At 35.0% G+C, this 24,755-nt stretch overlaps 2 protein-coding genes across 10 annotated transcripts in view; one reads left to right on the plus strand and one right to left on the minus strand.

The window, feature by feature from the left end:
* Positions 1-24,755, plus strand: part of ARSG (arylsulfatase G) — a 203,685-nt gene that overhangs the window by 70,872 nt on the left and 108,058 nt on the right. The window lies entirely within an intron of this gene.
* Positions 1-24,755, minus strand: part of SLC16A6 (solute carrier family 16 member 6) — a 94,842-nt gene that overhangs the window by 64,532 nt on the left and 5,555 nt on the right. Inside the window, exons 2-3 of the mRNA XM_074260592.1 lie at positions 21,321-21,404; positions 7,585-7,828 (exon numbers count right to left, since the gene is read on the minus strand). The gene's annotated coding sequence lies outside the window, so the exon portion shown is untranslated. The remainder of the gene's footprint in view (positions 1-7,584; positions 7,829-21,320; positions 21,405-24,755) is intronic.

Consider the following 24,755-nt stretch of genomic DNA (forward strand, 5'->3'; position numbering starts at 1 on the left):
TTAATGAACAGCTTCCAGGTCACTCATTTTTCCATATAACTCACAGTTTTCCTCTACACTGCTGCCCCTGCCTTCATACTTGGAGACTTCAATATACATATTGGGATTCCTTGAATAATCTTCTTAGTTCCCATATTCTACATGGCCACTCCCCTTCTACCATTGCCAGGAGTAGTCATACCTTAGCTCTTCCCATAACTTACAACTATGAAATCTTTATGATCTTGTATTCAGAAATTCCCCTCTCCGATCATAATTTCTGTTCTATCCATTTTTCCAGAGTTGTTCCTATGACCACCCCCAATAACTCCAAACCTCTTTGTTCTCCTCAGATCACCCCTATTCAGTCTTCTTTTCAGTCTTCTCATTAAATTGACCAGATCAGTCTATCTTTTGTCTTTTAGTCTTAAATTCTGTGCCTCTCATCACCAATTCATACCATATCACATCACCATTCATATCAATTAAGTTCTCACTAATTAAGTATTCACTGAGTACTATTGGAAAAAATTATATATATATATATATATATATATATATATATATATATATGTAGCATTCTTTCTAGGCTTTCTTTCATCAAATCCCACTTTCACAGGCATCATAGGACTTCAGGAAGGGGCAGATTACTTCTGTTCTCAGTATTTGGGTTCACACAGGAGGATCATAGAACTGCAATTTAGGAGACTCCAGGGATATGCTCCCCTTTAATTATTTTTTCTGTTTTTTTTTTTTTAATTGAGCATTACCATATAAATTATAAAATAGGAGAGGATGATACATGAGCTATGAATCTATATAAAACTTGTTTTTCTAAGTATTTAATAAATTTAATATATTAGTTTGAAAGCTGTCATTTATATGTTTCCTTTTGGAAATCAGGAGAATAAGCATGCCTTCTATGTATCAGGCAGTGTAATACTTATGGACTTCCTTTTGCTGTCTCTCTTATTTAAAGATGGTAATTCAGCCCCTAATCACTCTGTTTCCTATCTTTCACCTAATTGAAAAATATAAAGAAATAAAAAATGGAGTCACAAATATTTTTATTTAAGTAGAACAAATTCCCACTTTGGCCATATCCAGAAATCTATATCTCATTCTTCATTTTCAATTTGTTTACTTCTCTGTCAAGAGATGGGTAGCATATTTCCTTATCAATGATTAGATATTCTATTGATCAGATTTCTTAAATACTTTATTATTAATTTTTTTTACATTGTTCTTATGTAAGTTTACATGGTCTTATTTTCTTGGTTCTGCTTACTTCACTTTGTGTCAACTCAAATGAGTCTTGCCAGATTTCCCAGAAGCCATTTTAAAAAATAATTTCTTAAGTTACAATATTACTACATTCCACTACTATATTTTTATTCTATATATAATTTGTTTAACAATTTTCCAATCAATAGACCCATTCATTTTTGATTCTTTGCCATTACAACAAAAACCAGTATAAATGTTTTTTGTACATATGGGCCTATTTTCTCTGATCTCATTGGGGTATAGACCTTGTAGAAATATTGATGGATTAAGAAATATACACCGTTTAGTGACTTTTGAGGCACAGCTTCAAATAGTTTTCCAGAAAATTAGTATGGCAGAAATTAGATATGGATCCACACAACACCATATACCAAGATAAAATCAAAATGGGTCCATGATTTAGGCATAAAGAATGAGATAATAAATAGATTAGAGGAACAGAGAATAGTCTACCTCTCAGACCTGTGGAGGAGGAATTTATTTATTTATTTATTTATTTATTTATTTTTAGAATTATTTTTATTATATATTTTTAAATAATATTATCCCTTGTATTCATTTTTCCAAATTATCCCTCTCTCCCTCCACTCCCTCCCCCGATGACAGGCAATCCCATACATTTTACATGTGTTACAATATAACCTAGATACAATACATGTGTGTAAATACCACTTTCTTGTTGCACAATAAACATTAGAATCCGAAGGTACATGTAACCTGGGCAGACAGACATTAGTGCTAACAATTTATATTCACTTCCCAGTGTTCCTTCTCTGGGTGTAGCTACCTCTGTCCATCATTGATCAGCTGGAAGTGAGTTGGCTCTTCTTTATGTTGAAGATTTCCACTTCCATCAGAATACATCCTCATACAGTATTGTTGTTGAAGTGTATAGTGATCTTCTGGTTCTGCTCATTTCACTCAGCATCAGTTGATGTAAGTCTCTCCAAGCCTCTCTGTATTCCTCCTGCTGGTCATTTCTTACAGAGCAATAATATTCCATAACCTTCATATACCATAATTTACCCAACCATTCTCCAATTGATGGACATGCATTCATCTTCCAGTTTCTAGCTACAACAAAAAGAGCTGCCACAAACATTTTGGCACATACAGGTCCCTTTCCACTCTTTAGTATTTCTTTGGGATATAAGCCCAATAACAGCAATGCTGGGTCAAAGGGTATGCACAGTTTGACAACTTTTTGGGCATAGTTCCAAATTGCTCTCCAGAATGGCTGGATTTTTTCACAACTCCACCAACAATGTATCAGTGTCCCAGTTTTCCCACATCCCCTCCAAAATCATCATTATTTGTTCCTGTCATCTTAGCCAATCTGACAGGTGTGTAGTGGTATCTCAGAGTTGTCTTAATTTGCATTTCTCTGATCAGTAGTGATTTGGAACACTCTTTCATGTGAGTAGAAATAGTTTCAATTTCATCATCTGAGAATCGTCTGTTCATATCCTTTGACCATTTATCAATTGGAGAATGGTTTGGTTTCCTATAAATCAGGGTCAGTTCTCTATATATTTTGGAAATGAGACCCTTGTCAGAACCTTTACTTTTAAAAATATTTTCCCAATTTGTTACTTCCCTTCTAATCTTGTTTGCATTAGTATTGTTTGTACAGAAACTTTTTAGTTTGATGTAATCAAAATCTTCTATTTTGTGATCAATAATGATCTCTAATTCTCCTCTGGTCATAAATTCCTTCCTCCTCCACAGGTCTGAGAGGTAGACTATCCTCTGTTTCTCTAATCTATTTATCATCTCATTCTTTATGCCTAAATCATGGACCCATTTTGATCTTATCTTGGTATATGGTGTTAAGTGTGGATCCATATCTAATTTCTGCCATATTAATTTCCAGTTTTCCCAACAGTTTTTTCCAAATAATGAATTTTTATCCCTAATGTTGGTATCTTTGGGTTTGTCAAAGATTAGATTGCTATAGATGTACCCTTTTTTGTTCTTTGTATCTAATCTGTTCCACTGATCGACCGGTCTATTTCTTAGCCAATACCAAATGGTTTTGGTGACTGCTGCTATATAATATAGCTTTAGATCAGGTACACTTAGACCACCTTGGAGGAAGGAATTTATGACCAGAGGAGAACTAGAGATCATTATTGATCACAAAATAGAAGATTTTGATTACATCAAACTAAAAAGTTTCTGTACAAACAATACTAATGCAAACAAGATTAGAAGGGAAGTAACAAATTGGGAAAATATTTTTAAAAGTAAAGGTTCTGACAAAGGTCTCATTTCCAAAATATATAGAGAACTGACCCTGATTTATAAGAAACCAAACCATTCTCCAATTGATAAATGGTCAAAGGATATGAATAGATGATTCTCAGATGATGAAATTGAAATTATATCCACTCACATGAAAGAGTGTTCCAAATCACTACTGATCAGAGAAATGCAAATTAAGACAACTCTGAGCTACCACTACACACCTGTCAGATTGGCTAAGATGACAGGAACAAATAATGATGAATGTTGGAGGGGATGTGGGAAAACTGGGACACTGACTACATTGTTGGTGGAGTTGTGAAAGAATCCAGCCATTCTGGAGAGCAATTTGGAACTATGCCCAAAAAGTTATCAAACTGTGCATACCCTTTGACCCAGCATTGCTGGGCTTATATCCCAAAGAAATACTAAAGAGTGGAAAGGGACCTGTATGTGCCAAAATGTTTGTGGCAGCTCTTTTTGTTGTAGCTAGAAACTGGAAGTTGAATGGATGCCCATCCATTGGAGAATGGTTGGGCAAATTATGGTATATGAAGGTTATGGAATATTATTGCTCTGTAAGAAATGACCAGCAGGAGGAATACAGAGAGGCTTGGAGAGACTTAAATCAACTGATGCTGAGTGAAATGAGCAGAACCAGAAGATCACTATACACTTCAACAACAATACTGTATGAGGATGTATTCTGATGGAAGTGGAAATCTTCAACATAAAGAAGATCCAACTCACTTCCAGTTGATCAATGATGGACAGAAACAACTACACCCAGAGAAGGAACACTGGGAATTGAATGTAAAATATTAGCACTACTGTCTATCTACCCAGGTTACTTATACCTTCGGAATCTAATGCTTATTGTGCAACAAGAAAATGGTATTTACACACATATATTGTATCTAGGTTATATTGTAACACATGTAAAATGTATGGGATTGCCTGTCATCAGGGGGAGGGAGTAGACGGAGGGGGGGGATAATTTGGAAAAATGAATACAAGGGATAATATTATTAAAAAATATATATAATAATACAAAAAATAGTTTTCCAGAGTAGTTGGATATAGTGTGTATTACCAACAGTGTATTGATGTGCATGTGTTCCCTCAATTTCTCCAAAAATTGTTATTATCCTTTTTTTGTTATCTTCTCCTCAATATGATAGATGTGAGGTGGAACCTTGGCAGTGTTTTAATGTGCATTTTTCTGATTGTTATTTGGAGCATTTTTAGATAGTTTTCAGTAACTTGATTTTCTTTCTTTGAAAATTATTTATATCTTTGACCATTTGTCAATTGGTATTGTTTTTTTAATTATAAATTTCAATCAATTTCTTATATATTTTGGATATGAGATTTTCAGAGAAAATTTCGGAAAATTTTTTTCTCACTCAACAGTTTATTTTTTGATTAAAACTCATAGGTCCTAGATGGATAGAAGTCCCTTTCTCCCATCCAGTGTGATCTTTTTGACTCTTACTTTTCATAGTGTGGTTCTCTGCTGGGCCTGAAGGGAGAGGTCCCTCATTGAATCCTTCCATTGGCCATACAAGCTACCTTTCCTTATCATTGTACCCAGTCTGTTGCATAACATGGTCAGTAGGAGTGGGTATAACTGATACTGTGTGACATTCCTCCTGGAATCCCTCCCTACCATCATTTTATTGTAATCTGGTACAGATTTAAGGGTTTGTCTTCCAAACTCTCAATACTTAATTTCCAAAGCAATTATTGCATTGCTTCTACTTAAAATTTTCTTCTCTGATAAAAATAGTCCTAGAGCCACATCCAATGCTTTTAACCAGTGGAAGTATTTTTAATCATTTGATTTTATTCAATGACTTCACTCCTTTCCAACTTGATTAACAAGACTGCACTTGCCTAGTTTGTGATTTTGATCATGTGAGATTCAGTATGTAGAAAGAATTTACACCTATTTTACATCTTTGATTCCAAATAGTTCAAAGAAGTTGTATCAGGGTGTAGAAAACATTTTAGTTGCATTAATTTGAAGTGACAGGCTCTAAAACACTATTTATACATTTGGGCATGCCATGTAGACCCACTTCAGATTTGTGTTTTCTAAGGTCATTTGAGTCCCATTGTTGAGCTAGCTTTTTTAGTCATCTCTTGTTGATTCTATTCCCCCTATAGTGACTGTTCTAAAACTTTTCTCAAATCTTCAATACTAGTCTTACCTCTTGTCTCTTCAGAGGACCTTGATTTCCACTTGATTTGTATTATAGAGACCAGCTGCTATGAACTCCTTCATTTTCTCATATCTCAAAACCCTTCTAACATCTTCATTTGTCTTCTCCCTTAATCCAGTCTCAGAGGAAGAGGTGACCCTTCCTATTGTCAAGGCCAATCCCTCTTTTACACTCTTCATATTGATCAAACTTCTCCCCACATATCTTCTTCAATCTTGTTTACTACCCCCTTCCCCATCATTAGTATACCTGTGCTTCCCTAATCCTTCCCTAATTCATTTGACTATGCTAAGCTCTCAAGCTACCATATTTCTTTTTCTTTGCAAATCCTCTAGAAAATTGATACTACTTTTACTTTCTCACTACTCATTCATTTCTCAATCCCTTTCTATCTAGTCTTTTTAAAAATTTTTCATTATTATATTGAAATTGTTCTCTTTAACATGACCAACTATTTCTCATTTACCTTGGGTAAATTACTTATTGTCTGAGAGTCAGTTACCTTGTCTATAAAATCAAAGGGATCAAAGCAAACATGACCTAGAGAGTTTCATTCACTTCTAAATATGTGGCCCTGTGATTGTCTCAACTATTAAATCTAATGATCTTTTTTCAGTGCTCATCCTTCTTGACCTTCCAGTAGCTTTTTATACTGTTGGCCACCTTTGCTTTCTGGAAACTCTTCTTTCTTGGCACACCTTCTTTCTGGTACTGTACCTCCTACCTGTCTAAATCTAATTTTCCCTCTAACTTTTAGTTTCTCTAGTTCTAAATTTCTTTTTTTAGTTCATCATACTTCTCTATTTTTAAAAAGGGTATGAGTATTCCCCAAGCACTGTCCTGTGTCTTTTCTCTCCTTTAGTGATCTCATAAATCTCATGTGTTCAATTATCTCTGCAAAGAGTACTCCGGGGCAGAAATGTTGTGTTAAAGGTTTAACAATAGCTCTCTGGGGGAAGGGGATAGCATATATTCACAATACACTTTAAAGTTTAATCTGCAACATTAATATTTTCTCCATCACTTTCTTAAGTTTAGACAATCAACAACATAATAAATCAAACTTTGATTATAGTGCAAATGTACACATGGAAAATTTAACAATCAGATCTTATAAGCCATTTGGATCTGAGCCAGGCTCTACATATTAGCTCTCATCTTTCTCCTGAACTCAAGTTCAACTTATCTAAACTTCTGTTGGACATCCATCACTATATAGATATTACAGCCATATCACAAAGTCAATATGTCCAGAAGACCAGGATAATAATTTTTTTGATGAGAATGTCTCATTGAAACTAATTTGGTTCTGGTGATTTAGCCCCTAATAATAATAATACCATTCTGTGTTTGCATTGCATTATTTTACCACTCAAAATACTCTTTCATCTGTAGATTTTTGTCTTTGGAAAAGCCAATAGATATAAAAATACAACTATCATTTTACCAGTGAAGTCATTGAGACTCATAGAGATAGGGGGATAATTTGTGAAGATAATACAAAGCTATTGTTCAGTCATTTCAATTGTGTCCAATTCTTTGTGATTCCATTTGGGATTTTCTTAGCAAAAATACTGGATTGGTTTGTCATTTTTTTCTCCAGCTTATTTTACAGATGAGGAAACTGAGGCAAGCAGGGTTAAGTAACTTGCTTAAGATCACCAGCTAGTAAGATTCTAAGGTCAGATTTGAACTTATAAAGATGAATCTTCTGATCTGCCTGCCCTCACCTATATAGCTAGTTAGTAGCTGAACCAGGATTTGAATCTACATCATCTACTTCCAACCCAGTGCTCTTTTAATCACAATAAACTTTATAATATGGTGTTAGATATTGAATGACATTTACCTCTGTAGCTGTTACCCAAAGCCACATTGGAAGATACCCCATCTATTTCATCACTAGTTTTCTCTGGCTTGTTTTTGATGAATTCATAGAAAATTCCTGCCACATGACTCTCCGCGGCGACAGGACTGACAGGCTGTTACAGCTTGAAAGGTGGCTGGCTGGCACATGTCACCACTAGATTTCCTGGTATTAAATAATTGCTAGATGAATATTGTCAGGAATACCTGGCTCGAGGTCTCTCACTCTTTAAAAAAAAAAGTCAAGGAATTTCAATTAGAAGCTACTTTGTCAAATATATAGTATTAGTGATATTGAGTTGCTTCCTACTGAAATGTCAAATCAAAATGTCCTATGGTAGAGAGGTGTGGTATAGATTAACTACAAGGGTAAAATATTACATACATTATCAGATAGGGTCATTGTTTTTAGTGTTTTCCCCTATCCCTTCTTTAACTATTTTTTGGGGGAGACTGAGGATGATGCTAAAAGGGAGAGTACAATTTGGGGAGTTGGGATGGGGATAGGCTGAATGATTGTTATATGGAGGAACAATGGATTTTAAAAATATCAATAACATTCATTTTTAGTGTTCCGGGGATCCTATGTTTTATCTAAAACTGAGAATTTAACAAGTCATTCTTATAAATAGTTGTTTATTCATTCAGTTCTGTTCAACTTCACATGATCCCATGGACTATTTGGTCAAGAAGTTTTTTTCTTTTTTGGCAAAGATTCTGGAATGGTTTGCCAATTCCTTTTGTAGTGCACCTCCACTTTATAGATGAGGAACTGAGAGAAATAAGGGTTAAATGACTTTTCCAGGATCATAAACTTGTATATGTATGAGGCCAGATTTCAACTCAGGTGTTTTTTACTTCAAGTCCAATGTTCTATCCATTTATCCAACCTTAATTAACACAAAAAGAAACATCCTTAGCATGTGTGCCTTGTGTTCCAAATGTTACCACTGCATGCTCTTGTTTTGATGTTTGTTTTCACTGGAGAAGTAAATCCTTTTAATGATGGAGAGAGAGAGAGAGAGAGAGAGAGAGAGAGAGAGAGAGAGAGAGAGAGAGAGAGAGAGAGAGAGAGAGAGAGAGAGAGAGAGAGAGAGAGAGAGAGAGAGATTGTATAAAATAGGGAATTTCTGATGAGATAAGAAAAGAGTACTGCTCTTACACTGAAAAAAACCTGGATTCTAGTCCTAGCTCAAATATTTACTAATACTGCAATACTTTACTGTCATAAGACCAGCAAACTCCTACTTGCTTTTTCCTTAATTCGGACCATTTAAAATCATAGATCTGCTCAGCTGAAACCTCTCTCCCCTCCCTACTTTTCCCTTGCTACCACTTCCTTGTTTTCTTATCTCTGTCCACTTCAACCCATAGCCTGGCTTTGTTGTGACTTCTTCTTCATTCTTTATAACAAAGGATGAACAAGAAAGAGAGGAAAAAAATCAAATAATTAAATTAAATAATTACATAAATAATACATATACTGAATTTGGCAGTAAGTGTAATTAAATCCCTGTTCTATCATTTCTAAACTTTTGTTCCTCTTAAATCTCTTCTTGTACTCATATTTTGCACTTATATAAATCTGACTTCCTGAAAAAGACACTATTTCTGGTCATCCTCCTTAGTAACTGATGCAGATTTTTCCATCTCCTTATATCCTTTTTCCTCTTTCAATATTCAATAACAATACATGAGACAATACAAAAGAAAAGAAAAATGTAAAATGAAACATTTATCATTTAGCTTTGTGCTCTTGATTTCCCAGAAAATTGGTGCTCTAGTTTCTAGGTAAATCCTTTCAAAGGTCCTATGAAATCAAAACTATTCTCATAATACTACTAAGATATTTTAATTTCTAATTCAGTAAATACCAATAGATTTAATTCATAAAAGCAAGAGCTTTATATTCTTGATTTAAGGAATCCTGAGAGTAAAAATAAAATTTAAGAACCACAAACCTAGACCCTTGTAAATTCCCTGAGAGTGCCATTGTTTTAGATCTAGTAATTTTAGGAAATACACATTTTAATCATATTTGAATAGACAAAGACAGTTATAAAGATGTCTGATTCAACTGTCCATTAAGGTCAGTTATCATATTAATACTCAAAAAATTCTATGGGAACTGTGGACTTAGAATAATTAATTTCTTCCTCTAGCATGTACAATTAGTTTTCTTGGTAACATATAGAAAGGTTGTTGATTTGTGTAGGTTTATTTTATAGCTTCTTTCTTTTTTTTTAAATTATACCTTTTTATTTACAAAACATATGCATGGGTAGCTTTTCAACAAAACCTTCTTTTCCCCTCCTTCTCCCTACTCCCTCCCCTAGATAGCAAGTAGGCCAATACATGTTAAATATGTTAAAGTATATGTTAAATACTATATATGTATACATATTTATACAGTTACCTTGCTGCTCAAGAAAGATCAGATCTAGAAAGAAGGTTAAAAAAAACCTGAGAAGGAAAACAAAAATGCAAACAAACAATAACAGAAAGAGTGGAAATACTATGGTTGTAGTCCACATGCATTTCCCATAGTTCTCTCTCTGGATGTTATAGCTTCCTTCTTTATTAAAGTTATTGTTTAATGATTTTTCAGTTGTGTTCGAGTCTTTGTGACCCCATTTGAAGTTTTTTCAACAAAAATACTAGAATAGCTTGCCATTTCCTTTTCCAGCTCATTTTACAAATGAAGGAAATGAGGCAAATTAGGGTTAAGTGACTTGTGCAGGTTCATATAGTAGTAAAAGTTTGAGACAGATATGAACTCAGGAAGATGAATCTTTCTGAGTCCAGGTCTACCACTTTATCCATTGTATCCATTGAAATTGTTAATTAAATTGTTTTTTTTTTTTTTTTTTTTCTGACTCTCTAAAGTTCTCCAACATCTTATTGGTAAAAGCAATTGGTTTTTCTTTGCTTGTACTTGTTCTCCTCCAGACTGTGCTTCTGACTTTGCAGACTTCAACGTCATGAGTTATTTGTAGTCTTACCCAAGAACATCCATCATTCCCTCAGCCTCCTGACTTTCTTCCTCTTCTGGTTTATTTCTGACTTTCCAGATAAACACTTATTTCAATACTTCAACACTTATTTTCCATCCCTTTTGTGTATTGTCTTCCCCCAATAGATTGTAAGTAACTTAAGAACAGGGATTATCTTTCTTTTTGCTTGTATTTATTTATTAGCATTTTTTGCTTAAGGCTTGGCACATAGTAAGTACTTAATAAATTTATATTGCCTGATTTATCCTCAGTTTCTTTTTCTTGTTATCATTAGCATTTCTAACACTATATTAAATAATAATTGTGTTAATAGACATCCTTGCTTTACCCTTAATGTTATTGGAAAAGCCTCTAATTTATCCCTATAACATATTATTCTGGAACTTGATTATAAGTAAATAGTGTTTATCATTTGAATGATTAGTGATTTAAACTGAAATGGATGTTGTATTTTCTCAGTATCTTTTCCTGTATCTTTTGATGTAAGCATTTGAGTCTGATATTTTTTTGTTATGAAAATGGGGTGTTATTTTTATAGTTTTCCTCCTATTGAGCCAATTTTGTATTTCTAGATGAATGCAATTCTGTAATTAATTATGATTTTTTATATGTCACAATAACCTATTTTATAATATTTTATTTTAAAAGTTGTGTCAATATTCCTTTGGGATTTTAATCTAATATTTTCTCTATTTTGTCTCCTTCTGGTTTAGATATTAAAAGATCATATTTGTGTCATAGAAGAAATTTGATGAAATTTTTTCTTATTCCATTTTTGCAAATAGTTTATGATGTTAGTGATATATCACTACTAAGTAATATGAAATGAAATACTTTAATGTTTTATAGAATTTACTTATAAATTCATCAGTCCTCAGCTTTGCTTTTTTTTCAAGTTCATTTATTCAATTTATTTTTCTGAGCCTGAATTATTTAAATTCTCTCTCTCTCTCTCTCTCTCTCTCTTTTTTTTTTTTTTTGAGGTTGGGGTTAAGTGACTTGCCCAGAGTCACACAGCTAGGAAGTGTTAAGTGTCTGAGACCAGATTTGAACTCAGGTCCTCCTGAATTCAAGACTGGTGTTCTATCCACTGTACCACCTAGCTGCCCCAAATTCTTTATTTCTTAATCTAGACATTTTATTTTCATTTTCCCCCAAATCCAGCCATTTTATTTACATTGCTATTATTTTATACTGGCATTACATTGTTTATGCAAAATATTACCTTGTTTTACTAGTGTATGATTGGACAAAATTAGGCAAGCTAATGGTTTTCTTTATTAGTTTTTGTTATTGGTGAGCTCTTTCTTCTTTTCTCCTCCTTCTCTTCCTCTTCCTCTTCTTTCTCTCTTCTTTTTCCTTTACCACCTTTTTCTTCTTCTTCTTCTTCTTCTCCTTCTCCTCCTCCTCCTCCTCTTCCTCCTCCTCCTTCTCCTCCTCCTTTTCTTTCACTTCTTCCTCCTTCTTCTCTTTCTCCTCCTCCTCCTCTTCCTCCTCCTCCTTCTCCTCCTCCTTTTCTTTCACTTCTTCCTCCTTCTTCTCTTTCTCCTCCTCCTCCTTCTCCTTCTCCTCCTCCTCCTTCTTCTTCCTTCTTCTTCCTTCCTTCTTCACTTCTTTTGCTTTCAATTTTGTTCATCTCTTTGATTTTTTTAGAATTTTTATTTTGGAGTTTAATTTAAAAAAACAATACTTTTCATATTTTTTAGTTTTATGCTCAACTAATTAACTAATTATTTCCCATTTTTGTTATGAAAATCTTTGGAAATACATATTTTTCCATAAGAACTGCTTTGACCATATCCCAAAAGTTTTGATAAATTGCATCATTTTTATTTTCTTTGACAAAGTTATTTATTGTTTCAACATTTGTCTTTGATCCAACTATTGTTTGGATTAAATTGTTTGTTCTTTAATTTTTAATGATTTCTTTAAAGGCAATTTATGAAATATAATGTTTATTATTTCACTTCTCTGCATTTCTTTGTGAGCTTTTTATGTTCTAATGCATAGTCAATTTTTATATTGTATCTTCGCTACTAAGTAATATGCATACATTTTTCATTTTCTTTTCCATTTCAGTATGTTCCAAAAATCTATAATAAGTAACTTTTCTAAAATTCTATTCAGGTTCTTAACTTATTTCTTGTTTACTTTTGTTATAATTTTCTAGGTATAAAATGGGTACATTAAGTTCTCAACTATGATCATTTTAGTATATATTTCTCCCTATAAATTATTTAACTTTTCCTTTATTTAGATGCTATGCCATTTGATGAGTATAAATTATGTTGATATTTATTCATTTTTTAAAAACTAGGCAATCAGAATTAAATGACTTGCTTAGGGTCTTACAGCTAGTGAGTGTCAAGTATCTGAGACCAGATTTAAACTCAGGTTCTCCTGATTCCAGGGTTTGAACTCTATCCACTGTGCCATCTACCTCCACCTATTTGTTCATTTTCTAAGGTACCTTTCAGGATAATTTAGTCTTACTGTTTATCTTTTATAATCAAATATACTTTTACGATTTCCTTATCTGAGAACATGATTGTTATACTTGTTTTTTGAGTTGGCCTGTGAATATGGTTCAAATGTGTTTCTTCTATACAGCATATTGTTAGCTTATGCCTTCTAATCCATTCTTTTTCCATTTTGTGGGTGAATTCTTCTCATTCACTTTCATGGTTATAATTGTTAGCTGTGCATTTTCATCTATCATGTCCTCATATTTTTTTCCCTCTTTTCCTTCATCTCCCTGTTTACTAAGAAGTGGATGGTGAATTTCCTCAGTACTAGTGATCTATAGTTGATACAATCTGCTTCTTCTCCTCTACTTTCTTTATTTCCCCCTTTACCCCAACTCTACAATTATTGACCTCTACCAAAAACATTGGTAGGCCTTCTGTGATCCTTGATAACATTAAGAATGTGAGAGGACATATATTTTTTTATTTATTTATCCCCTTTTAGAATGTATATACTTCATCCTTATATAATCCTTTTCAATTGCTCATATAGACCTAACTTTGTATTTCTTTTCATTTAAGTATTTGCATTTCAAATTTTCTATTCAACTCTGGTCTTTTCCTCAAGAATTCTTTCTAGTCCTCTTTTTAAAATTACAGATTCATTTCCTCCTCTGTTAGATCATATGGTTTCATCCAGTTAGTTACTCTTCTTGGTTGTAAGCCTTTATGTTTTACTTTTTGGAATGCAGTTTTCCAAACTCTTCTTTTCTTATGCTGCTAAGTCTTGTGTGTTCTTGACTATGACTCCCTATCTGTTTACAGTATTTTAAAAATTTGACCTAGAAGCTCTGGAATTTAGCTATGAGGATTCTGGCATTTGGGGGCTTTTTTTTCAGGAGGGCGTTAGTAGTTTCTCTATTTTCACTTTGCTAATTCAATTTCTAATAGTTTTGAGTAGTGTTCATTTTCCAAGTCTCTACTAGTTCTAGGCTATTCTCCAATCATCTGTCAAAATTATTCTCTTTCAGGGCATCACACTTTTATCCAATAAATTCTTATTGTTCCTGATTACTTCTAGTCTTAAATATAGAATCCTGTTTGCCTTTTAAAGTCTTTCATATATTGGCCTCTTTCAATCTTTCCAGTCTTCTTATACTTTACTCTTCTTCATGTATTCTATACTTATTCAGCAATAATGACTTGCTATTTCTCATACATGCTCCTCTCTCTTTATTCAGTGACCTATTATTGATTAACCCTTACAGTTAGAATGCTCTTTTTCCTTATCTCCACTTATTATTAGTTTCCCAGAATTCCTTCAAGACTCAGCTCAGATTTCACTTTCTGTAGGAAACTTTTCCTGACCCTCCCTACCCCCCCCCCCTCCCCACCAACTACAAGAATCTTTCTTCAGGAAAGAAACTTTCTATGTACATTGTACAGATTTTGTATTTTTTTTCTTGTTGTCTTTACCATTAGAACATGAGATAGTTTTGGGAAAAGACTGAATTTTTGCCTTTTTCTGTATCCCCACTGCTTAAATACATAGGAGATACAGATTAAGTTCTTGATTTATTAATAATTTCTTGAAATAGAATATCCATAGGCCTGTTTGTTTTTGAAAGGTTATAGTTTTTAGCTAGTCTGATGATTCTTATGTTTTCTTTCCTTGAAAAGTATTCTAGATTAGTTATTATTGAAAGGCTGTAACATTTTATTTTATCAGTTTTCATTCTTTTGATTTTATTTTGTTATTTATCGTTGTCTCAAGGAGATCTTAACTTGTCTGGACCATTCTCATTTCCTTCCTTCCTCCCTCCTTCCCATCCTTCCTCTCTCCCTTCCTCCCTTCCTTCTTCTTTTCCTCCCTCCCTTCCTTCCTTCCTTCCTTTCTTCCTTCCTTCCTCCCTTCCTTCTTCCTTCCCCTTCCTCTCCCTCCCTTCCCTTCCTTCCTCCCTCCCTCCCTCTTTCCCTTCCTTTTTCCTTCCTTTCTTTCCTCTCTCCCTTCCTTCCTCCCTCCCTTCCTCCTTCCCTTCCTCCTTCCTTCCCTCCTTTCTTCCTTTCTCCCTCCCTCCCTTCCTTCATCCTTCCCTCCCTTATTTCTTCCCTCCCTCCCTCCCTCCCTTTCTCCCTCTTTTCCTTCCTTCCTTCCTTCTTTCCTTCCTTCCTTCCTTCCTTCTTTCCTTCCTTCCTTCCTTCTTTCCTTCCTTCCTTCCTTCCTTCTTTCCTTCCTTCCTTCCTTCCTTCTTTCCTTCCTTCCTTCCTTCCTTCCTTCCTTCCTTCCTTCCTTCCTTCCTTCCTTCCTTCCTTCCTTCCTTCCTTCCTTCCTTCCTTCCTTCCTTCCTTCCTTCCTCCCTTCCTCCCTTCCTCTCTCTTTCTCTTCCTCCCTTCCTCCCTTCCTCCCTTCTTTCCTCCCTCTCTCCCTCCCTCCCTCCCTCCCTTTTCCCTTCTTTCCTCCCCCTCTCCTTCCCTTCTTTCTTCTTTCCTTCCTCCCTTCCTTCCTTCCTTCCTGGAAGATGGCTCTTTCCATTACAAGATCATTGGAACTGGCTTGAATCTTCTCACTATTAAAAAGAGCCATGTCCATCAGAATTGATCATTGTATAATCTTGTTCCTATGTACAATGTTCTTTTGGTTCTACTAACTTCACTTAGTATCAGTTCATGTGAGTCTCTCCAGGCCTTTCTGAAATCATCTTGCTGATTGTTTCTTACAGAACAATAATATTCCATAACATTAATATACCATAACTCATTCAGCCATTCTCCAACTGATGGGCATCCATTCAGTTTCTAGTCCCTTGCCACTACAGAAAAGGCAGCTACAAACATTTTTGCACATATGGGTCCTTTCCCCTTTTTAATGATCTCTTTGGGATATAGGCTCAGTAGAGACACTGCTGGATCAAAGGGTATTCAGAGTTTTATAGCTTTTTGAATTGGAAGGTGAGTCTTGATTGGGTATTTCTGGTAATGCTTTTGTGAAGCTGTTAGAAATGATGCTTGTTACTTCTATGATGCTAAGTGAAGTAAGCAGAACTAGGAGAATATTATACACAGTAACAGCAATATTGTGAAATAATCATCTCAGCAATACAATAATCTAAAACAATTCCAAAAGACTCATGATGGAAAATGCTATCCATATCCAGAGAAAGAACTATGGAATCTGAATGCAGATCATACTATTTTCACTTTTTTTCACTCTTATGATTTTTTTTCCTTTTTGTTCTGATTCTTCCTTCACAACATGACCAATTTGAAAATATGGATTATATGAATTGCACGTTATAACCTGTATCAGGTTGCTTGCTTTCTTGGGGAGGAAGGGTGGGAAGGAAAAAAAAAATTTGAAACTGAAAATTGTTATGGGCCAGAACTTGAAACAAGGTGCTAATGTACTTAGCTCACACCTTTAAAGGAGTTCACACTTTTAGAGAGCATATATAATGAGGAGATTCATAAGTAGAGGAGATTCACAAGTCAAGCAGTAATATAAGCAAGAAGTTTTCAGGCCACAAGCCCACTCTCTGGGAGGAGAAGTCAAGATTCATTCCCACTTCCACCTTTGTGCTGGATGGAGACATTCGAAGAAAGCTCTTGGAATCAAGGAGAGAGATAGGCCTCTAAGAAAGCTAACCACGGGGGCAGCTAGGTGGTGCAGTGAATAGAGCACCAGCCCTGAATTCAGGAGTTCAAATATGATCTCAGACACTTAATACTTCCTAGCTGTGTGACCCTGGGCAAGTCACTTAACCCCAGCCTCAGGAAAAAAAAAAAAAAAGAAAGAAAAGAAAGGTAACCAGGTCACAGGAAAAGATTCAAGACTTTGAAGGAGAAAATAAAGGATCTGAACTTTTACTCCTGGCTGCATTTGGGATTATTGAACTGAACTGAAACGAAGGCTGCCTCCAGAAGCTCCCCAAGAAATCTGCTCCCAGAGAATAATTATATTTTAGAGAAGAGAACATTACATTTTTGCACCCAACATGGGGCCAAGAACCTTTATCTGTGACCCAGAAATTAGGGTGAGTACAACAAGGAAACTTTATTAAAGAGCTAAAGTAGAATTTCAGCTGAAATGGGATGGATGTTTAGAAAATAGCCTTCTGTTTCTCTTCAAGGAAAATGTGTAGAGAGTATTGCCAGGGTTATGAAAAGCCAAGGTTATAATTTGGGAGCAGATCACTGAACTTTTAGAAACTGTACAGTACATATCTCCTTGGTTTTCTATGGAAAAAGAATTAGATCTAGAGCAACTTTGTCAATACCACAATAAAAATGGACCTGACTCATTTTCCAAAGATATACTTAATACAATTTAATACAACTGGCTTTAGGAAATTATATAAGTTATGGAATAAAGAAAAAGAAGAAAGAGCAGGAGGGAGAGGTGCCAACTAACCTAGGTGAAAAGGATGAAGAATCAGATAAGAATTCACAGCAGGAGAAATTAGATCATTTCCAGTCCTCTGATCTACCTCCCTCAATTAACCCTTCATGGGTGGAGGGAGAAGGAGGAGGGGGAGAGGCAGAAACACAATCAGCATCACGTATTAAGCAGCCTATGACAAGATTACAAAAAGCACTGGTCTAGGCAAAAAATGAAGGACAGGATATATCTGATTTTATAAATGCATACCCTGTAATTGAAGAGCTTGACTCTTCAGGTCAAAAAAGGAGAAAATACACTCCTTTTGATTTGGAATAATTAAGGATTTGAAAAAGGGTTGCACTCTTTATGGGACTACATCATCTTATATTAAGATGTTACTAGATAATTTGTCTTATGAAATCCTAACCCCTAGTGATTGGAAATCCATAGCAAGGACATGTTTAGAACCTGGACAAAACTTTCTGTGGCTTTCAGAGTATCATGAATTATGTAGGATTCAAGTCCAATGCAATAGGCAAACAGGAGTTAATGTACAAGTCACTTTTGACCAACTAGCAGGTGAAGATCAGTATGGAGAGAATTCAGCACAGATTTATTATCCCATAACAGTGTATGAACAAATTTCTAAGGCTGCAATAAAAGCCTGGGGTTCCCTCCCTAGACAAAAAATGAAGATAAAGCCTTCACAAAAATAGAGCAAGGTCCCAATGAACCTTTTGCAGATTTTGTGGGATGCTTGCAAACAACTATAACAACAACCATTGGAGAAAATGCAGCTACAGAAATAATGATCAGACATCTGGCTAAGGAAAATGCCAATGAGATCTGTAAAAGAATTATATGGGGACTACACAAAGATGCTCCTTTAGAGAAGATCATAAGATGTTGCCACAGTGGGCACAAATACTTTTCATACCCAGACTATGATGAACATGGTAAGACAGGGTCTCTCTTGGAAAGGGACTTCTAGAGAAAATCATCAACATTTTCAATGTGGAAAAGTTGGACATCTAAGAGCTCAGTGTAGATATGGAGATACAGTGAGAAGACAGGGTGAGAGAAGATCTAAAACCCTATGTCCAGAATGCCACAAGGACTTCCACTGGGCCTCAGAATGTAGATTGACCCAAGGAAATCAAAGGCAGGGCCCAGCTCCAAAATATCATACAAAAGACAGATGGGATATGATGGCAGCTGAGTTTACACCTAGAGAGTCTTTAGAAAGTCAGGACTTTGATATGATCTATCAGCCAAAAAGCAATTACATAGCAGAAAGGGATTGCATGATCAACCAACAGAAAAGCAATCAGATAGCAGAAAGGGATTATGATTGGGGAGAATACAGGTTTTTCAAAATAACAGGGCAATGTCCAGTGCAAACAGCTCCAATGTAATTGCCAGACGGTGAGAAGAGATTTAGAAAATGGTAAATAGAAGGGACTAGCTAGGTTAACTGCTTGGGAGAGAGGGTTTACTTGTATTTCTTCAGATGGAGAAGGGATCAGATGGGTGCCAACGAGTCATATTTCCTTGTCCATCAGAGAGAGACAAAAAAAGAGAAAAATCTGGAAACAAAGGAGAAGACCTAAGAACAAAATCTGCAGAAATCATTGGATTCCCTAACACAAGATAAAACTGTTGCAGGACTTGAAAACCAGTAGGAATCATTGGATTCCTTGAGATGAAAAATTGTTGATAAAGACTGTTGCAGGACTTGAAAACCAGCAGGAATCATTGGATTCCCTAACACAAGGTGAGACTATTGCAGGGCTTCAAAACTTGCAGGAATTATTGGATTCCTGGCACATGAACGAATGGACAATGGATTCCTTTTGGACTATTTCTAGGACTTAAGAACATGTATAATTCCTCATGTTGATTCATGTTATTTGTTACATCACTTCCAGCCTGTGTTATATTGCTATGTGCTTATGTAATTTATGTAATTATGTGTAATACCTCCATATTAATGCATTTATATATACCTGTTTTGCTTTCTACAAACTTCAAATCTTATCATTTTAAAAATATTTTCACTTATGCCAATTTGCTTTTGTTCTTTTCCTATATCTTTCTTTCCTTGCAGTTAGTCTCCTAGAAAATATCATCTGAACTTATTACCCTCACTTCCCTTCTTCCCCTTCATTCATTAATTTCTTTCCATTCTGGCTTTCTGTCCAAACACTTCATTGAAACTGCTGTCTTCAAAGTTGTTATTGATTTCTTAATTGCCAAATCTTTGCCTTTTCTCAATTCTTTGATCTTAATAAAGCTTTATACATTAATTCTTGAATATTATCATCTTTGGCTCTTCTGGTTCTCTCAATTTGTCAGACTACTTTAAAAGCTTTGCTGGATTATTAGAGCTTGCTCCCTAATCCTGAGTATCTTCCCAAAGGACTGCTCTGGACCCTCTTTTCTTTTCATTAACATGGAAGATAGAACATCAGGTTTAAAATCAGGAAGACAAATTCAAATCCAGCCACAGGTGCTTAATAACTATTTGACATTGGATAAATCACTTAAATGATCTCAGTATCAATTTCCTATTAAAAAGCGGAGATAATAACAACTTACCTCACAAGATTTTTGTTAGGTTCAAATGATATATAAAACATTTTGTAAATGTTAAAATTCTATATAAATATTACATCATTTGTCTCTTTCTATGCCCCTTCTCTCTTGGTGATCTCATTAAATCTTATTAATTCAATTATTATCTCTTTGCAGATAGCTTCAAAATTTGTATTTTTATATAAATATAGAAATTTTTATAAAAATATATAAATTTTTATATAAATATTTTTAAGAAAATGTTTTTCTTATCCACAGTTCATCAGGTGCAATAGAAAACCAACAAGATAGTTTGCCAAAAAAGTTCTGCTCAACTTATTTTTGTTATTGCAGCTGTTTTTAAAACTCTCTAGGAGAGACCTAGATAGAGAGATGTCCCATCCAGGAGGCAGTATGTTTGTCCAGGGCTAAGAGACCAAAGCTTGGAATCTTTAGAAGCTGACAGATATTTAGCTCTCAGTTATTCAACCTGGCTATCTCATCCTTGGATTATTTTTCCTAGAATCCTAGAATTTTAGTTAATAGAAATATCTGGTGTCTATATCTAAACTTTGACATTAGAAAAGGTTCTCATTGTAATAGCTTTAAAAATGGTCATCTGCCTCCCGAGACAGCCTGTTATACTTCTGGACGCTTCTAATGGCCAGGAAATTTTTCCTGATATCAAGCCTGAATATGCTTCTCTCAAACATCTACTCATTATTCTTATTTCTATGACCACTGAGAAAACAAAACAATCCAAGCAAAACAAACCTAATTCTTCTTTCACATGACAGCTCAACTATTTGAAGACATCTTACATATTTCCTTCAAGACCTGTCTTCTTTAGACTTTCAAGCTTAAAGAATTTTCAAGTGAAGCATGATTTCCTTTGCATCAACTTGTTTCCTTTTCTTTTTCTTCTCTTCACAACCAAATCATATTCACTGGCTTTTCTAGCCCAAAAATAAGCAATGAAGCAGAAAAAAAAAATTCAAATATACCTATCTCCTCTGTTAAGAATGTGTGACGAGGGAACATGCTGAGATTATTGCTAAAAACAGATAAATCTCCTGGGGTAGAAGCTACTTGCCAGGAGGAACTGAAGCACTGGAAAGGAGTTTATGTACATACTGGGAGAATCTGGTTCAACAACTCAAACTTGTGGTCTTTTTGAGGGGTAACATGTGACTGAAGAAAAAAGATCCTTTTTGTGCAATTTATTGTGTGAGATAGTCACGTCATTGTGAAATCTTTCAAAATACCTCCATATCCATTTCAGTCTTACCTTAAGATCTTTCTTGATTCTTCTAATTCTTGTTCTAAAAATTTTCATAGTTCTTCATTTGTACTCATGACCTGTATATGCGACCTGTATACATACATTAGGCCAATGTCAATTCAACTCATGTTCTTATGCATGCATTATGGGCAGTTGGGACCCTGTCTCATCTATTATTACTATTGCTATTCCTATAGCCTTTTAGAGTTTCCAGAGTACTTTCCTTACAATAACTCCAGAAACTAGATAGGTATGCCAGTATTCTAAATCAATACATCTGTGATCTAACTAACGCAGACATTCCCTCGAATGATGATCACAATCCATAATGCTTATTTTTCTCACGTGATTCTTGTCCATGTCCTCTCAGAAATCTGTCATTGGAGAGTTCTACCTAACACGAGGAGGATCTATAGCATTCTCAATCTTGTATGAATACTAATGTATCAGCTAGGCAGATGAAGCACTGGGACTGGATTCAGAGTTCAAATCTGGACTCAGGCATTCACTAGTTATGACACTTTGGCAAACCAAGTCTGCTGAGGACAGCTATAAAATGAGGATAATAATAGTACCTATAGATATTTATAAAGTATAACATTTATATTTAATATATATATTATATTTATAAATATTTATTATTTATAATATTATGTATATATAATATTTATAAAGTACTTAGCATAGTGTCTGGCACAGAGGAGTTGCTTGATAAATATTCCTTATTATCCTCATTTTGCATATGAAGAAAGTGATTATCTTGAAGATTAATTGATTTTCTCAGAATATCAGAGATAGGGTTCAAAGTAGGGCTGTCTGTCCAGCAGTCTTCTCAATATGTCTTGCTATATTGTAAACTCTTTAAGGATAAGAACTATATTATTTATTTGTGTATGATATATTCAGAGCCTCCAGGCAAACAGTATGATATAGTGCAAAGAGCATTGTTTCTTGGGTCAGAGAAACTGAATCTAATGATTGATGCTCATGGCTATATGAATTTTGGCAAGTCACAACCTCCCTAGGCCTCAGTTTCTTTATCTGTAAAATGAAAGAATTGGATTAAATGGCTCCTAAAATCCTTTTCATCTTAATGTAATCCTATATTCCAGGGAAATCGGGTGGGTTGAGCAAATTGAGCACATAGTGGGTATATAAGATTATATCCACTATGTGACTATCTAGTAAGTGAATGGCTAAGTCAAGTCAATGAATGACAAGGTTGGCAGCATGAAGCATTTTTTCTATGCCTACTATCTCTATAATATTTTTTTAATGATTTGTGTGGGAAGAATAGAGGAGTGTTGAAAAGAGATAAAAAATGTAGAGATAATGATTTCTGAAAGCAAGAATTAGGAGCAGACTCATCGGGGCACCTGAGCTGTAAGTCTCAGACTTGACTTTGACTTCCATCTGTGGCTCTAAGCAAGTATCTTAATCTTAGCTTGATTTTTCACCTTTAATAAAAAAAAAATTGAGGACAGAATAGGGAAATCTTTCCCTGGGGAGAATAGGAGAGGGGGAGGTTGTGAAAGAGAGAGAGAAGCTAGATTCCTTAGCTGATGTCCATGCTTTTCTAGTGGAAAGTATTAATAATTAGCTTTTAAAATCCCTAAGAAACTTTATATTAGAAACAGTTAAAGAAAATAATTTCTATTTGTTCCTTTTGGAGGAGGCATATTTCTTCTTAAATTCTTCTTAAATTTGTACCTTTAAATTTCTTTTTGTATCTGAACCAATCTGAATACGTTACTTTTAAAGAAATGAAAGTCCCAAGAGAGAGAATCCAGTTTAATAATAATAATAGCAGCTAACTTTTTTTTAGTCCTTATTATGTAACAGGGATTTACATCATTTGATCCTTAAAACAACCCTGCGAGGTAGATAAGGTTATTATACTCATTTTACAAAAGAAGAAACTGAGGCAGAAAGAGATTAAGTGACTCGCTGTGCTTTATGAGCAAAGCAGAATTGACTTACCTTAGAAGAAATGCAAGATGGACAAAGCTAGAAAAGTCATGCCAAATGTTCACAGGGACTATTTGTGTCTGACCTGTGGCAGAGTATTCCAAACTTGTATTGATCTGATTAGCTGTGGTCAGACACGTTGTAACTTGACTCTTAGCAGAGTGATATACAACTTGCTACGCTAATAATTCTTATTGTTCTTGATGCTGATATCTTTATTTGATCTGACCTTCTGTTTTACATCTCCAACTGCCTGTCAGATACCTTGAACTGAATGTCTTGTAGACATTTTAAACTTAACATGCTCAAAACTGAACACTTTCTGCCCCCCACAAGTCTTTCTCTCTTTCCCACTTTTCCTATTTCTGCCAAAAGTATCACTATCTCCTGGCCACCCAGACTCAGTATCCTCACTGTCACGTGTGCCTTCCACTCCACACCCAATCTTTTGCCAAGTCCTTCAATTCTAAACATTTTGAACATATGCCTCCTTATTTTCTCTAACTCTTCATGCAGACCTTCATCATCTCTTGCCAGACCATGGCAACAGCCTTCTGATTGGGCTCTCTGCCTCAAGTCTCTCCCTAATTCAGTCCACCCTCAGTCCCTCTCATCCCCCTCAATACAATCCAGGGGTTTCTTAACTCCTCTTTGAGCCATTTCAGTTGTGTCTGGTTCTTCATGATCCCATTTGGGATTTTCTTGGCAAAGATAATGGAGTGTTCTTCCATTTCCTTCTCCAGATCACTTTACAGATAAGGAAATATAGTTAAGAGGCTACCCAAAGATACATAGCTGTTGTCTGAGTCCAGATTTGAACTCAGGAAGATGAGTGCTCCTGACTCATGCTTGGCATTCTATCTCTGTGCTACCTAGCCATCCAAAATCCTCTGTTTGGCATTTAAAGCTCTTCATTAACTGCCCCCCCCCCTCATTTGTATCCAGTCTTCTTACCCCTTACTCCTTTTGTCATCACCTATTCTCTGATCTAGTGACACCGGTCTCCTTGTTCTTCCTTACAAGAGACACTCCAGCTTCCAGCTAATTTTGATTAGCTGAGCCCTATTTCTGGACTTTTTTTTCTCCTTCTACTGTTCTGTCTGCTTTCAAGTCCCAATCAAAATCACCTTCTGTAAGAAGTCTGTCTTGATCCTCCTTATTACGAATTCTTTTCCTATGAATTATGTCCAGTTTAATGCATACTTCTCTTCCCATTAGACTCAGAGTTCCTTGAGAGTAGATAGTGTTTTGGGGGAATTTAAATTTTTTTATTTATTCATTTTTTTGATATTCTCAGCTTTTAGCCTCTGGTACATTGTAAGTACTTAATGTTTGTTGACTGACCGTGAATGTTTAAGTTAATTTGTTTTGTAGCATCAAACACTAATTAAAATAGCATCTGTCATAATGCTACTTCTAATTGAATGGAATTATCTATACTGTTATACTCTGAACTGCTCTGTCTTCTTCTCA

This window comes from Sminthopsis crassicaudata, chromosome 4 (assembly GCF_048593235.1).
Source record: "Sminthopsis crassicaudata isolate SCR6 chromosome 4, ASM4859323v1, whole genome shotgun sequence".
Taxonomy (NCBI): domain Eukaryota; kingdom Metazoa; phylum Chordata; class Mammalia; order Dasyuromorphia; family Dasyuridae; genus Sminthopsis; species Sminthopsis crassicaudata.